Here is a 13,689-nt window from a genome sequence, read left to right on the forward strand (position 1 = left end):
CGGATTCTAGAAGCCCAAGAAGTGAAATCGGGAAATCGGTCTGTATGGGGGCTATATCAAAATATGGACCGATAAGGACCATTTTCGGCTCACCTCTTTATGGTCCTAAAATACCTCTAGATTTACAATTTCAGACAAATTGGATAAAAACTACGGTTTCTATAAGCTCAAGACCACAAATCGGGAGGTCGTTTTATATGGGGACCATACCAAAACATGGACCGATACTCATAATTTTTGGCACACGTATCTGTGGTCCTACAATACCTCTAGATTTCCAATTTCAGGTAAATTGAATAAAAACTGCGGTTTCTATAAGCCCAAGAAGTAAAATCGGGAGATCGGTCTATATGGGGGCTATACCAAAACATGGACCGATACTCACCATTTTTGGCACACGTATTTGTGGTCCTACAATACCTCTAGATTTCCAATTTCAGGTAAATTGAATAAAAAATGCGGTTTCTATAAGCCCAAGAAGTAAAATCGGGAGATCAATCTATATGGGGACTATACCAAAACATAGACCGATACTCACCATTTTTGGCACACCTCTTTATGGTCATAAAATACCCCTAGATTTCAAATTTCAGGCAAATTGGATAAAAACTACGATTTCTATAAGCCGAAGACCCCAAATCGGGAGGTCGGTTTATATGGGGACAATATCAAAACCTGGACCGATATAGCCCATCTTCGAACTTGACCTGCCTGCAGACAAAAGACGAGTTTGTGCAAAATTTCAGCACGATTGCTTCATTATTGAAGACTGTAGCGTGATTACAACAGACAGACAGACAGACAGACAAACGGACATCGTTATATCGTCTTAGAATTTCTCCCTGATCAAGAATATATATACTTTATATAGTCGGAAATCGATATTTCGATGTGTTACAAACGGAATGACAAAGTTATTATGCCCCCGTCACCGTTCTGTGGTGGTGGGTATAACAAGTAAGAAAAGTCTAAAGTCGGGCGGGGCCGACTATATTATACCCTGCACCACTTTGTAGATCCAAATTTACGATACCATATCACATCCGTCAAATGTGTTGGGTGTATATATAAAGGTTTGTTCCAAATACATACATTTAAATATCACTAGATTTGGACAGAATTTGATAGACTTTTACAAAATCTATAGACTCAAAATTTAAGTTGGCTAATGCACTAGGGTGGAACACAATTTTAGTAAAAAACTATGGGAAACATTTAAATCTGAAGCAATTTTAAGGAAACTTCGAACATTTTTATTTATGATTTATCGCTCGATATATATATATATATTAGAAGTTTAGGGAAACTAGAGTCATTTTTACAACTTTTCGACTAAGCAGTGGCGATTTTACAAGGAAAATGTTGGTATTTTGACCATTTTTGTCGAAATCAGAAAAACATATATATGGCAGCTATATCTACATCTGAACCGATTTCAACCAAATTTGGCACGCATAGCTACAATGCTAATTCTACTCCCTGTGCAAAATTTCAACTAAATCGGAGCAAAAAATTGGCCTCTGTGGTCATATGAGTGTAAATCGGGTGAAAGCTATATATGGGAGCTATATCTAAATCTGAACCGATTTCAATCAAATTTTTAACGCATAGCTACAATTCTAATTCTACTCCCTGTGCAAAATTTCAACTAAATCGGAGCAAAAAATTGGCCTCTATGGTCATATGAGTGTAAATCGGCCGAAAGCTATACATGGGAGCTATATCTAAATCTGAACCGATTTCAACCAAATTTGTAACGCATAGCTACAATGCTTATTCTACTCCCTGTGCAAAATTTCAATTAAATCGGAGTAAAAGATTGGCCACTGTGGTCATATGAGTGTAAATCGGTCAAACGATATATATGGGAGCTATATCTAAATCTGAACCGATTTCAACCAAATTTGGCACGCATAGCTACAATTCTAATTCTACTCCCTGTGCAAAATTTCAACTAAATCGGAGAAAAAAATTGGCCTCTGTGGTCATATGAGTGTAAATCGGCCGAAAGCTATACATGGGAGCTAAATCTGAACCGATTTCAACCAAATTTGTAACGCATAGCTACAATGCTAATTCTACTCCCTGTGCAAAATTTCAATTAAATCGGAGTAAAAGATTGGACACTGTGGTCATATGAGTGTAAATCGGTCAAACGATATATATGGGAGCTATATCTAAATCTGAACCGATTTCAATACAATTTGGCTCACTTGACTACACTACTAATTGTACTCCTAGTGCAAAATTTCAACCAAATTGGGGTAAACTCTGGCTTCTGGGACCGTATTAGTCCATATCGAGCGAAAGATATATATGGAAGCTATATCTAAATTTGAACCGATTTCAATAAAATTTGGCACACTTGGCTATAGTACTGATTGTTCTTCTTGTGCAAAATTTTAAGCAAATTAGGGTAAAACTCTGGCTTCTGGGACCGTATTAGTCCATATCGGGCGAAATATACATATGAGAGCTATATCTAAATCTGAACCGATTTCTTTCAAAATCAATATGGTTCTATTCTGAGCCAAAGCACATTCTTCTGCCAAATTTTAAGTCAATTGGACTAAAACTGCGACCTAGACTGTGATTACAAAAATGTGTTCACGGACAGACGGACATGGCTATATCGACTCAGGAGCCCACCCTGAGCATTTTTGCCAAAGACACCATGTGTCTATCTCCTTCTGGATGTTGCAAATATATGCACTAACTTATAATACCCTGTTTCACAGTGTGGCGCAGGGTATAAAAAAAATAATTTAATAAATGAAAAAATATAAAATGTTTGTCATACCAGTTTGTGTGCTGCAATAAGATCACGATTTCGATACATAAAACCAAAAGAGCGGTGATGCTCGAGAAGTAACGAAATTTTACCTTTAAATACTCAAGTAATAAAATTCAGTAGTAGATAAAAATGAAGGTGAACCATCTTCATCATATGTCCAAATCAGTAACGAACACTGATGAGGGGCCACATTTACCTGAGTAAAATTATCAGATAGCGCGTTTCTAGCCCATAAGATTCATTGTTTTTTTTTTTTGAAATTTGACAATTCGCTGTGCAATTAATATATAAATAAAAATTATTTCATCTAAACCATTCAGTTTGACAGTAATGAGTATAATGAACCGATTCGGAAAAATTTCCACAAAAATTCCCAAATTTATGGAAATTACCCACCCAACCACCAAGTCCCCAAATCAATAGCTTCGTCCCCGTCCACGGAAAAAATATCCCCAATTTGGGGGGAAAATCCCAAATACTGACAACACTGCCGGCAGCACTCATTGATAAGAGAAAAGTTCACCAGCTTTAATACCACAATGTACTGATTAGTCAAAGTGAGCCTAAAAGAACGGCTTCCTAAGCTAACCTAAAATTTAGTAATACAGTAGGACACCTACTATAAGAAAAGTATTCAATAAGAAAAATCGGAAAACTATTAATTTGTTAGTTAGGAAGAATTTTTCGAAAAATAACAAAGAGATTTCTTTCGATGTAGAAATTCACACAAATTTGCGATGTTTTTTATCTTCTTTCATCACTTTTTATTGATGGATGGACAGATAAATTGCATATTCTCCAACTACATATAAAAAATTGTATTCATCAGAAAAATACAAAATACTCTATAATCTTATTTCACTTCATGTGGAATAATTTCCTCGTATAGTAATTAAACACAAAGAAATTTTGAAGACAAATGGTTTGCATGAAGCCTCATACAAAAAAAAAAAAAAAAGAAAGATCTAAGGATAAATGTTAATCCAAACCAAAATAGACTACAAAACATGACACATTTTCAAATCCATTGCTATACTGGTGATCGAAAACCACAATTGGATAGATGGACAGAGGGATAGACTACCTGATGGGTCGACAAATATCTTCTAACCATATAACCACCATGAAGTTGAGGACCATGACCACCCCTGTGTATCAAACATGATCGCCGATCACTATGTTTACATAGCTTTACGCCATATTATCACGACTGATGTTGTTGTCAAGAAGACAATCCAATTTAAAATTAGATTGTACTCCAAAAAAAAAAAAAACATTTTTTTCGATAGACATCAAAATGCCAGGGATGATGATTTTAAATTGATGACGCTTGTAAATAAGTGACACGGCGTAATCATTTCAAATATCCCCTTGGCTGTGAAGATCACTCATTTTGTGAGTAATACCCCATTTAGGCATTTTCCTCTTGTTTATACTTTTACCCAAAATTGTGTTGTAATTCGGGTGGTAATATTTTTTCCAACTTGTCGCTCTTTCTCTCGTTTGTTGTTATGGTGCTTACCAAGATGCATCGATTTTGTGTTGAAATTTTGTGTCATTGGAGTTTTGAATTTCATTTGATTTTGAAATTTGTTTAGGAATTACATGAAGTAGTCTTGTCATTGTAATTGGCTTACATATTTCTTCTTGTTCATATAAAGAAAAAATAGTGAATAACAAAACTGTTGGTAAACAGTAAATAATATCAATAGGAAAATTTACACCTTATGGTTATACCAGGATTGGCTAGATTCAATTTTGGATTTCCCGATTTTTCCAAATATTCACGAATTGTTTAATCCAAAAAATCTACAAATTTTCATTTCATTTATTTGTTCATTCAATAACCTGTGAGCCGTATTCGGCCTAATTGATTACGCAGTTTAATATATATAGGCACAATTAATAAAAAATCCTTAAAAAATTAAAATACAAACTTATAAACCAATGCTTATTCTAAAGTAATTAGTGGAACGAAAATGGATGACGAAATCGAATATCTATGGGACCATTAGCATAATTAAAATCCAAGAAGGCCATCAAAAACACTGCAGAACAATGTCCCGGAATTGATTGCATGAATACGAAAAGTTCCTATTATCATATGGTACTACCGAATTCCATAATCGTATTGCCCGGACACGAAATGAACGCTGCATAATTAGAGAGCGGTACTGAGGCAGCTGCAATGAATGAGTCCTATCCCGAATGAGTTTTATCCCGATTTGCTTGAAATTTTGTACACGGAGTACAATTAGTAGTATATATATATATATATATATATATATATATATATATATATATATATATATATATATATATATATATATATATATATATATATATATATATATATATATATATATATATATATATATATATATATATATATATATATATATATATATATATATATATATATATATATATATATATAATGCTAATTATAGTCCCTGTGCAAAATTTCAACTAAATCGGGGTAAAAAATTGGCCTCTGTGGTCATATAAGTGTAAATCGGGCGAAAGATATATATGGGAGCTATATCTAAATCTGAACCGATTTCAATCAAATTTGGCACACATGACTATACTACTAATTGTACTTCTAGTGCAAAATTTCAACCAAATTGAGCCAAAACTCTGGCTTCTAGGACCATAATAGTCCATATCGGGCGAAAGATATATGTGGGAGCTATATCTAAATCTGAACCGATTTCAATCAAATTTGGCACACATGACTATACTACTAATTGTACTCCTAATGCAAAATTTCAACCAAATTGGGGTAAAACTCTGGCTTCTGGGACCGTATTAGTCCATATCGGGCGAAAGATATATATAGGAGCTATATCTAAATCTGAACCGATTTCAATCAAATTTGGCGCACTTGACTATACTGCTAATTGTACTCCTAGTGCAAAATTTCAACCAAATTTGGCGAAAACTCTGGCTTCTGGGGCCATATAAGTCCATATCGGGCCAAAGATATATATGGAAGCTATATCTAAATCTGAACCGATTTCAATCAAATTTGGCACACGTGACTATACTACTAATTGTACTCCTTGTACAAAATTTCAAGCTAATCGGGATAAAACTCTGGCTTCTGGGTCCATATAAGTACATAGCGGGCGAAATATATATATGAGAGCTATATCTAAATCGGAACCGATTTCAATCAAATTTTGCACACTTGACTACACGACTAAGTGTTATGTTTGTACAAAATTTCAAGCAAATCGGTAGAAAACTCTGGCTGCTGGGGTCCATATTAGTGCATATCGGGCGAAAGATATATATGGGAGCTATATCTAAATCTGAACCGATTTCTATAAAAAGTTTTGTCAAAAGTTTATTTCTATAGAAAATTTGTTAAAATTTTATTTGTATAGAAAATTTTGTAAAAATTTTATTTCTATAAAAAATATTCTCAAAATTTTATTTCTATAGAAAATTTGTTAAAATTTTATTTGTATAGAAAATTTACAATATTTTATTTCTATAAAAAATTTTGTCAAAAATTTTTTCTATTTTTTTATTTTATTTTATTTCTATAGAAAATTTTATAAATATTTTATTTCCATAGAAATTTGTTAACATTTTATTTCTATAAAAAGTTTTGTCAAAAGTTTATTTCTATAGAAAATTTGTTAAAATATTATTTGTATAAAAAATTTTGTAAAAATTTTATTACTATAAAAAAGTTTCTCAAAATTTTATTTCTATAGAAAATTTTCTAAAAATTTTATTTCTACGAGTATAGAAAATTTTCTAAAAATTTTATTTCTAAAGAAAATTTTGTCAAAATTTTATTTCCATAGAAAATTTTATTAAATTTTTATTTCTATAGAAAATTTTATAAATATTTTACTTCCATAGAAATTTGTTAAAATTTTATTTCTATAAAAAGTTTTGTCAAAAGTTTATTTCTATAGAACATTTGTTAAAATTTTATTTGTATAGAAAATTTTGTCAACATTTTATTTCTATAAAAAATTTTATTTCCATTTTATTATTATTTCTATTTTATTATTTTATTTTATTTCTATAGAAAATTTTGTCAAAATTTTATTTCTATACAAAATTTTGTCAACTTTTTAGTTCTAAAAAAAATTTGTCAAAATTTTATTTATACACAAAATTTTGTCAAATCTGTATTGCTATAAAAAAATTGAAGTACCTCGTAGTTGTAAAGGAATGTTTTGCAAAATCTACCAAAACATCAAGAATTCTACCAAGCATTGAAAAATCTACAAGTTTTGGTAAAATTCTACTAAATGAGGCAACCGTGCGTAGAACCCACATATAGGTTTTGCTGAAGAAAACGTAAGATACAAATCAGTAAACTCCAGATGTATCGATTCGTATTTGGTTGCAGCAGTGTCTTCCTACTGCCTTCAATATAGATTAGATTATTATGTGCTAACTTTCAATGTGGAAACCTTATAAAAATTCTGGAATATAAAAATACTTAAAATTTTATATGAAAATCATCCCTACGGAATGAAACCAACCATTCCCAGAATGGTTCATACACATCAGGGACTAGTGCCCAACAATTGCGGGGTAATACTTAAAATTTTTAGATTTAAAATTTTATATGAAAATCACCCGTACGGAATGAAACCATTCCCAGAATGGTTCATACACATCAGGGACTAGTGCCCAGCAATTGTGGGGTTGATCCATTTCCAATCACAATAAAGCTAAAAGGAACTTAATGCGAGATAAATATCATAAAAAATGAAAACTTCGGAATCGACTTATGATACTGTTAAAATGCGGCTAATCAACTTCTACTTTGAAAAATTGACTACTCGACTTTTCTAGAAGTCGACTTTGAACTTAAATGAGAATACGATCAAAACATTTTTTATCACATGTTTCTTATAGTTCAAACACCCACAGCAAAATTGTAAAAGCTTAGAGATTATTTGGAGAAACTAAACGGCGACTTTTTATTGAATGTTGACATTTGGATTCATTTTGATGTACTGTCCAAGCCCTTTATAACTTATATTCAGTAGCGCTTCAGAAATTTGCTAACCATTGTTTCAATATCCATATGGTTCCGTAGTTCTATTTTAAAGTCACATATTATTATGAACTCCAATCATTTAGCTTACAACAACTTTTAAGCTTAGTTTCTGAAATCATTTAAAATGCGAATATTGAATTTTTTACTCCAAAGCTTCTCCTTTCACTGGTGCCCATTCCGTTGCAAATCTCTTTGCAATCCTCATTAGTATGTCACATTCGATTCGAGGGAATATCATAGGACAAAATTATATTCTTCATAAGCTTCCATGTCGTATAACATGGTCCATCCAATATTACGGCAAACTCACTAATTGCTTAGCAATTTGTATTTTTATGAACACCATTAACGGAGTGACGAACGCGAAAAATTCCATTCATGAGTTATTGTCAAATTCCTCATGGGATTTAAGACTTGCAAATCCCTCTCTTCATGCCAGCAAGTCAAAGCATAAATCTGCACATACTATATGACAACACTTTGAAATTGCGACTAGGATAAGAGGATGAAGTAGGTGGTCACCACATACATATATGAACATAACTCATACACAATGGAGTATATGCGTTTATGATGGACCATGGATGAAAGGATGAAGCTTAAAACTCTTAGAGCTCTCTCTCACTCCCACTCTCGCTCTTTCATATATAGATTTATAATGATATTGAAGGCTAGCTGAGCTACTAATACTGCAACTTTTGTTAGAGGGTTACTTTATTACATGGACATTGTCTGGGTCTTTGTAATCGTCCATTGATTCTTGTTTGGTTGACTGAATGGTTACACATGATCCCTTGACCATTCCGTTTATGGGTAAGAGTGGCAATTTACTTTTTAGCCACTGTAAAGCTAATGTTCGATTATTAGTCATACTCATGTTTGAAAATCGAACAGGAGCTAAAGCTGAATACCCAGCAAACAATAACAGGTTATAATAAACTCTTAAGAAAAATTGAGCCATATGAGTAAAACCCCAGAATTAAAATCCCCAGAGGCGGATAAAGTCTAATGGGGAATTAAAATTTTCTATAGAAATAAAATGTTGACAAAGTTTTCTATAAATTTTTTTTTTGACAAAATTTTCTATAAAAAAATTTGTTTGATAAAATTTTCTATAAACATAAAATTTGATAAATTTCCTATAGAAATAAAATTTCGACGAAATGTTCTATTGAAATAGAATTTTGACAAAATTTTCTGTAAAATAAAATTTTGACAAAAATTTCTACAAAAATAAAATGTTGACAAAAATTTCTATAAAACTAACATTTTGAGAAACCTTTCTCTAGAAATAAAATTGTCACAAATATTTCTATAGAGCTAAAATTTTGACAAAATTTTGTAGAGAAAAAAAATTTGACACAAATTTCTATAGAAATAAAAATTGTAACAACATTTTGTGCAGAAAACAATTTGACTAATTTTTCTATAGAAATTAAATTTTGACAAATTTTTCTATAGAATAAAATTTTGACAACATTTTCTATAGAAATAAAATTTTGACAAAATTTTCTATAAAAATAAATTTTAACAAAATTTTTTACAGAAAAAAAATTGGCAAATTTTTCTATAGAATTAAATTTTAACAAAATTTTCTATAGAATTAAATTTTGACAAACTTTTCTATAGAAATAAAATTTTGACAAAACTTTCTGTAAAAATAAAAATTTCTACATAAATAAAAATTTGACAAAAATTTCTATAAAAATAAAATTTTGAAAAACTTTTCTCTAGAAATAAAATTGTTACAAAAATTTTTAGAGAGATAAAATTTTGAAAAGAATTTCTAGAGAAAAAACAATTGACAAAATTTTCTATAGAAATAAAATTTTGACAAAATTTCTATAAAAATAAAAATTTGACACAAAATTATATTATTATTATTATTAAAATGTTATTTCATTTTAATAAAATCTCCTATAGAAATACAATTTTGACAAAATTTTCTAGAGAAATAAAAATTTGACAAAATTTTCTATAGAAATAAAATTATAAAAAATTTTGACAACAATTTTTATAAAAATAAAATTTGACAAAATTTTCTATAGAAATAAAAATTTTGACAAAATTTTCTATAGAAATAAAAATTTTGACAAAATTTTCTATAGAAATAAAAATGTTGACAAAATTTCCTATAGAAATAGAATTTCGACAAAAATTTCTCTAAAAATAACATTTTGAGAAACCTTTCTCTAGAAATAAAATTGTCACAAATATTTCTATAGACATAAAATTTTGACAAAATTTTCTAGACACAAATTTGACACAAACTTCTATAGAAATAAAAATTTTAACAACATTTTTTGCAGAAAAAATTTGACCAATTTTTCTATAGAAATTAAATTTTGACAAATTTTTCTATAGAATTAAATTTTGACAAAATTTTCTATAGAAATAAAATTTTCTGTAAAAATAAAATGTTCTACATAAATAAAATTTTGACAAAAATTTCTATAAAAATAAAATTTTTAAAAACTTTTCTCTAGAAATAAAATTGTCACAAAATTTTTTAGAGAGAAAATTTTTGACAAAAATTTTTAGAGCAAAAACAATTGGCAAAATTTTCTATGGAAATAAAATTTTGACAAAATTTTCTGTGGAAATAAAGTTCTGACAAAATTTTCTATAGAAATAAAAATTTGACACAAATTTCTATAGAAATAAAATTTTAATAAAATTTCCTATAGAAATAAAATTATAAAAAATTTTGACCAAATGTTCTATAGAAATAAAATTTTGACAAAATTTTTTATAGAAGTAAAATTTTGACAAAATTTTATTTTTTTATTTTATTTTCTATAGAAATAAAATTTTGATTCAAATTTCTATAGAAATAAAATTTTGATAAAATTTTCTAAAGAAATACAATTTTGACAAAAATCTCTACAAAAAATAAAATTTTGACAAAATTTTCTAAAGAAATAAAATTTTGAAAAAAATTTCTACAGAAATAAAATTTTGACAAAATTTTTTATAGAAGTAAAATTTTAACAAAATTTTCTATAGAAAAAAAATTTTGACAAAATTTTCTATAGAAATAAAATTTTATAAAGAAATACAATTTTGACAAAAATCTCTATAAAAATAAAATTTTGACAAAATTTTCTATAGAAATAAAATTTTGATACAAATTTCTATATAAGTAAAATTTTTACAAAATTTTCTACAGAAATAAAATTTTGAAAAAATTTTCTATAGAAATAAAATTTTAACAAAATTTTCTATAGAAATAAAATTTTAACAAAATTTTCTATAGAAATAAGATTTTTTACGAAAATATCTATAAAAAAAAATTGACAAAATTTTCTAAAGAAATAAAATTTTAAGAAAAATTTTCTATAGAAATAAAATTTTTACGAAAATATTTATAAAAATAAAATTTTGAAAAAAAATTATCCATAGAAAAAAAATATTGACAAAATTTTCTATAGAAATAAAATTTTGATACAAATTTCTATAGAAGTAAAATTTTTACAAAATTTTCTAAAGAAATAAAATGTTGAAAAAATTTTCTATAGAAATATAATTTTAACAAAATTTTCTATAGAAATAAAATTTTTACGAAAATATCTATAAAAAAAATTGACAAAATTTTCTAAAGAAATAAAATTTTAAGAAAAATTTTCTATGGAAATAAAATTTTTACGAAAATATTTATAAAAATACAATTTTGAAAAAAAAAAATTATCCATAGATATAAAATATTGAAAAAATTTTCTATAAAAAAAAATTAACAAAATTTTCTATAGAAATAAAATTTGAATAAAATTTTCTATAACATAAAATTTTGACAACATTTTCGATAGAAATAAGTTTTTGTTGTTTAATTTTTGGCTCGAGTGGCAACCGTGATTTTTTTCACTGGGTTTTATGTCTATTTCATAGATGAAGTCACATAAAGAGTTTGGGAGAATATCTCCCCACCAATCATTAACGTTGTTATTGTCATGCCATTAATATGTGAGTTTCTCGTCTTTCACACTCTGTTGTTGTTGTTATTGTAGCAGAATATGATGCGGAAAGTGTTCAGTTGTTATAGAGGAAAATTTATGACTGGATTTCAAAGTCGAAATGTGTTAAGATGAATTTACATAAAAATTTTTATTTATGGCAAAAACCAAACATTTTTAATTGCTTGAACATTTATTAGAAAATGCTTGGCAAAGAATTTATGCCAAAAAGGGATTTACATAGAAAATTTATTATCGTGTTACACAAAGTACCATAGACACCAGAGGCAAATGGCAAATGTATACTGATTTTATATAAATGTCCTTTATGCTTCCCCCACCCCAAAGAAGGATAAGGGAAATGGATATAGGGAATATATTCGTATATAAATGTTCTTAAATCCCTGATTGATTTATAAACCCCAAAGAAGACTGTAGGTATACGAAGTTCGATTATGAAACTTGGATTGAAATATCGAATTGTCTTCATTGTCTTTCCAAAGCTTTGCATTTTTTTATGATCTGTTATTAAAGAATTCCCCTTGGGGAGTTAAAAATTTCTCAAACATAGGTGAGAAAAAAACTAAAGTCAAACTTTGTCAAATCAAGACCAGCCCTTATAAGAGAATTGACTTTTTAATTTTTTAGAAAAATTTTTCTCACTCAGACGCTTGGAGAATCGTTTCAGAAATTTACAACATTCAAGTGAAGGGTGATTTTTTAGCTATTACCATTTTGACAGCACTGGTTTAAAGATCATGGTCAATCATATTCAGTTTTGTGTGGAAAAAGTCACACTTTGGTGAGTTTTATGGGCTGGTGGCATCATTAGACCGTACTTTTTCAAAGATGATGCGAATCATAATGTAACTGTGACGTTTTTGTCCAAAACGTTTTTGTCGAGCCTGACTTGCATGACGAGCCTGACTTGCATGACATGTGGTTCCAAACAACGGTGTCACATGCCACAAAGTACAATATAGATAATGAGAACCGAGTTGGGTGAACAGTTTACATCTCTTTCGGGACCAGTCATCGGAGCATTTGTCCGGCCGAAATCTTGGAAAAAGAATGCAAAAATTGGACTAAGACGATGGACCATTTGAGGCGCAGTCACGGTCAAGAATTGCATGAAATGATTATATGAATCGTGCTATCGATTCAAACAAAGATTTCATGTATTTTTCTGAATTTTATGTGTTCAAAAAAAAATTGCTATAGCACTTAAAAATCACCCTATGTGAAAGGTATAAACTTTTAAGGATATACTTCAGTTGAGAAATAGCTAAAATCAAAATTTATCAAATCAGCCTTATAATAGAAATGATTGTTTAAATTTTTTCTTGATATGTCTCTTATGTTCCCGTCTCATATCGGCCGGATAGAGGGAGATAGTTTGACCGTTTCAGATTTTAAAAGCATACCATTCACATTTGAATTATTCTGTATTTCCATATAATTTTCCATTTGATCATGGAAAAATATTCCCAGAATTTCGATTTGGAATCATTCAAGGGAGAAAAAAATAAGTCAATTAATATAATGAACGTGATTAGAATGCTTCAAATACTCTTCGTCCCCTTGTAACTTGGATAATTTTTAATGAAATTGTTAAAACGTTGCTAACGCCATCGTTCTCAAGTGTATGGATAGAAATGGATGGATGACTAGATGGATTGCTATAGTTTGGCTTTGCTTGCTACTTGCCTGGTGGCTGGTTAAACAAAAGAATCATAAAATCTACACAAAACAATGGTTTATTTTTAGATTCTTTTACATTGACGGTTTTTTTTTATTATTTTATAGCACCACTTAAAGATTTCGCTCAAATGATAGTTAATCCAGTTACAGGAAGACCAAATAACAGCTTTGTTCTTTCGAGAAAGAAAAAATGTCATGTGGAAAAT

At 29.0% G+C, this 13,689-nt stretch overlaps 1 long non-coding RNA gene across 2 annotated transcripts in view; it reads left to right on the forward strand.

Moving 5' to 3' along the window:
• LOC142233197 (uncharacterized) overlaps positions 1 to 13,689 on the forward strand; it is a 423,130-nt gene that overhangs the window by 244,465 nt on the left and 164,976 nt on the right. The gene's annotated exons all lie outside the window — the stretch shown is intronic.

This window comes from Haematobia irritans, chromosome 4 (genome assembly GCF_050003625.1).
Source record: "Haematobia irritans isolate KBUSLIRL chromosome 4, ASM5000362v1, whole genome shotgun sequence".
NCBI classification, from domain to species: domain Eukaryota; kingdom Metazoa; phylum Arthropoda; class Insecta; order Diptera; family Muscidae; genus Haematobia; species Haematobia irritans.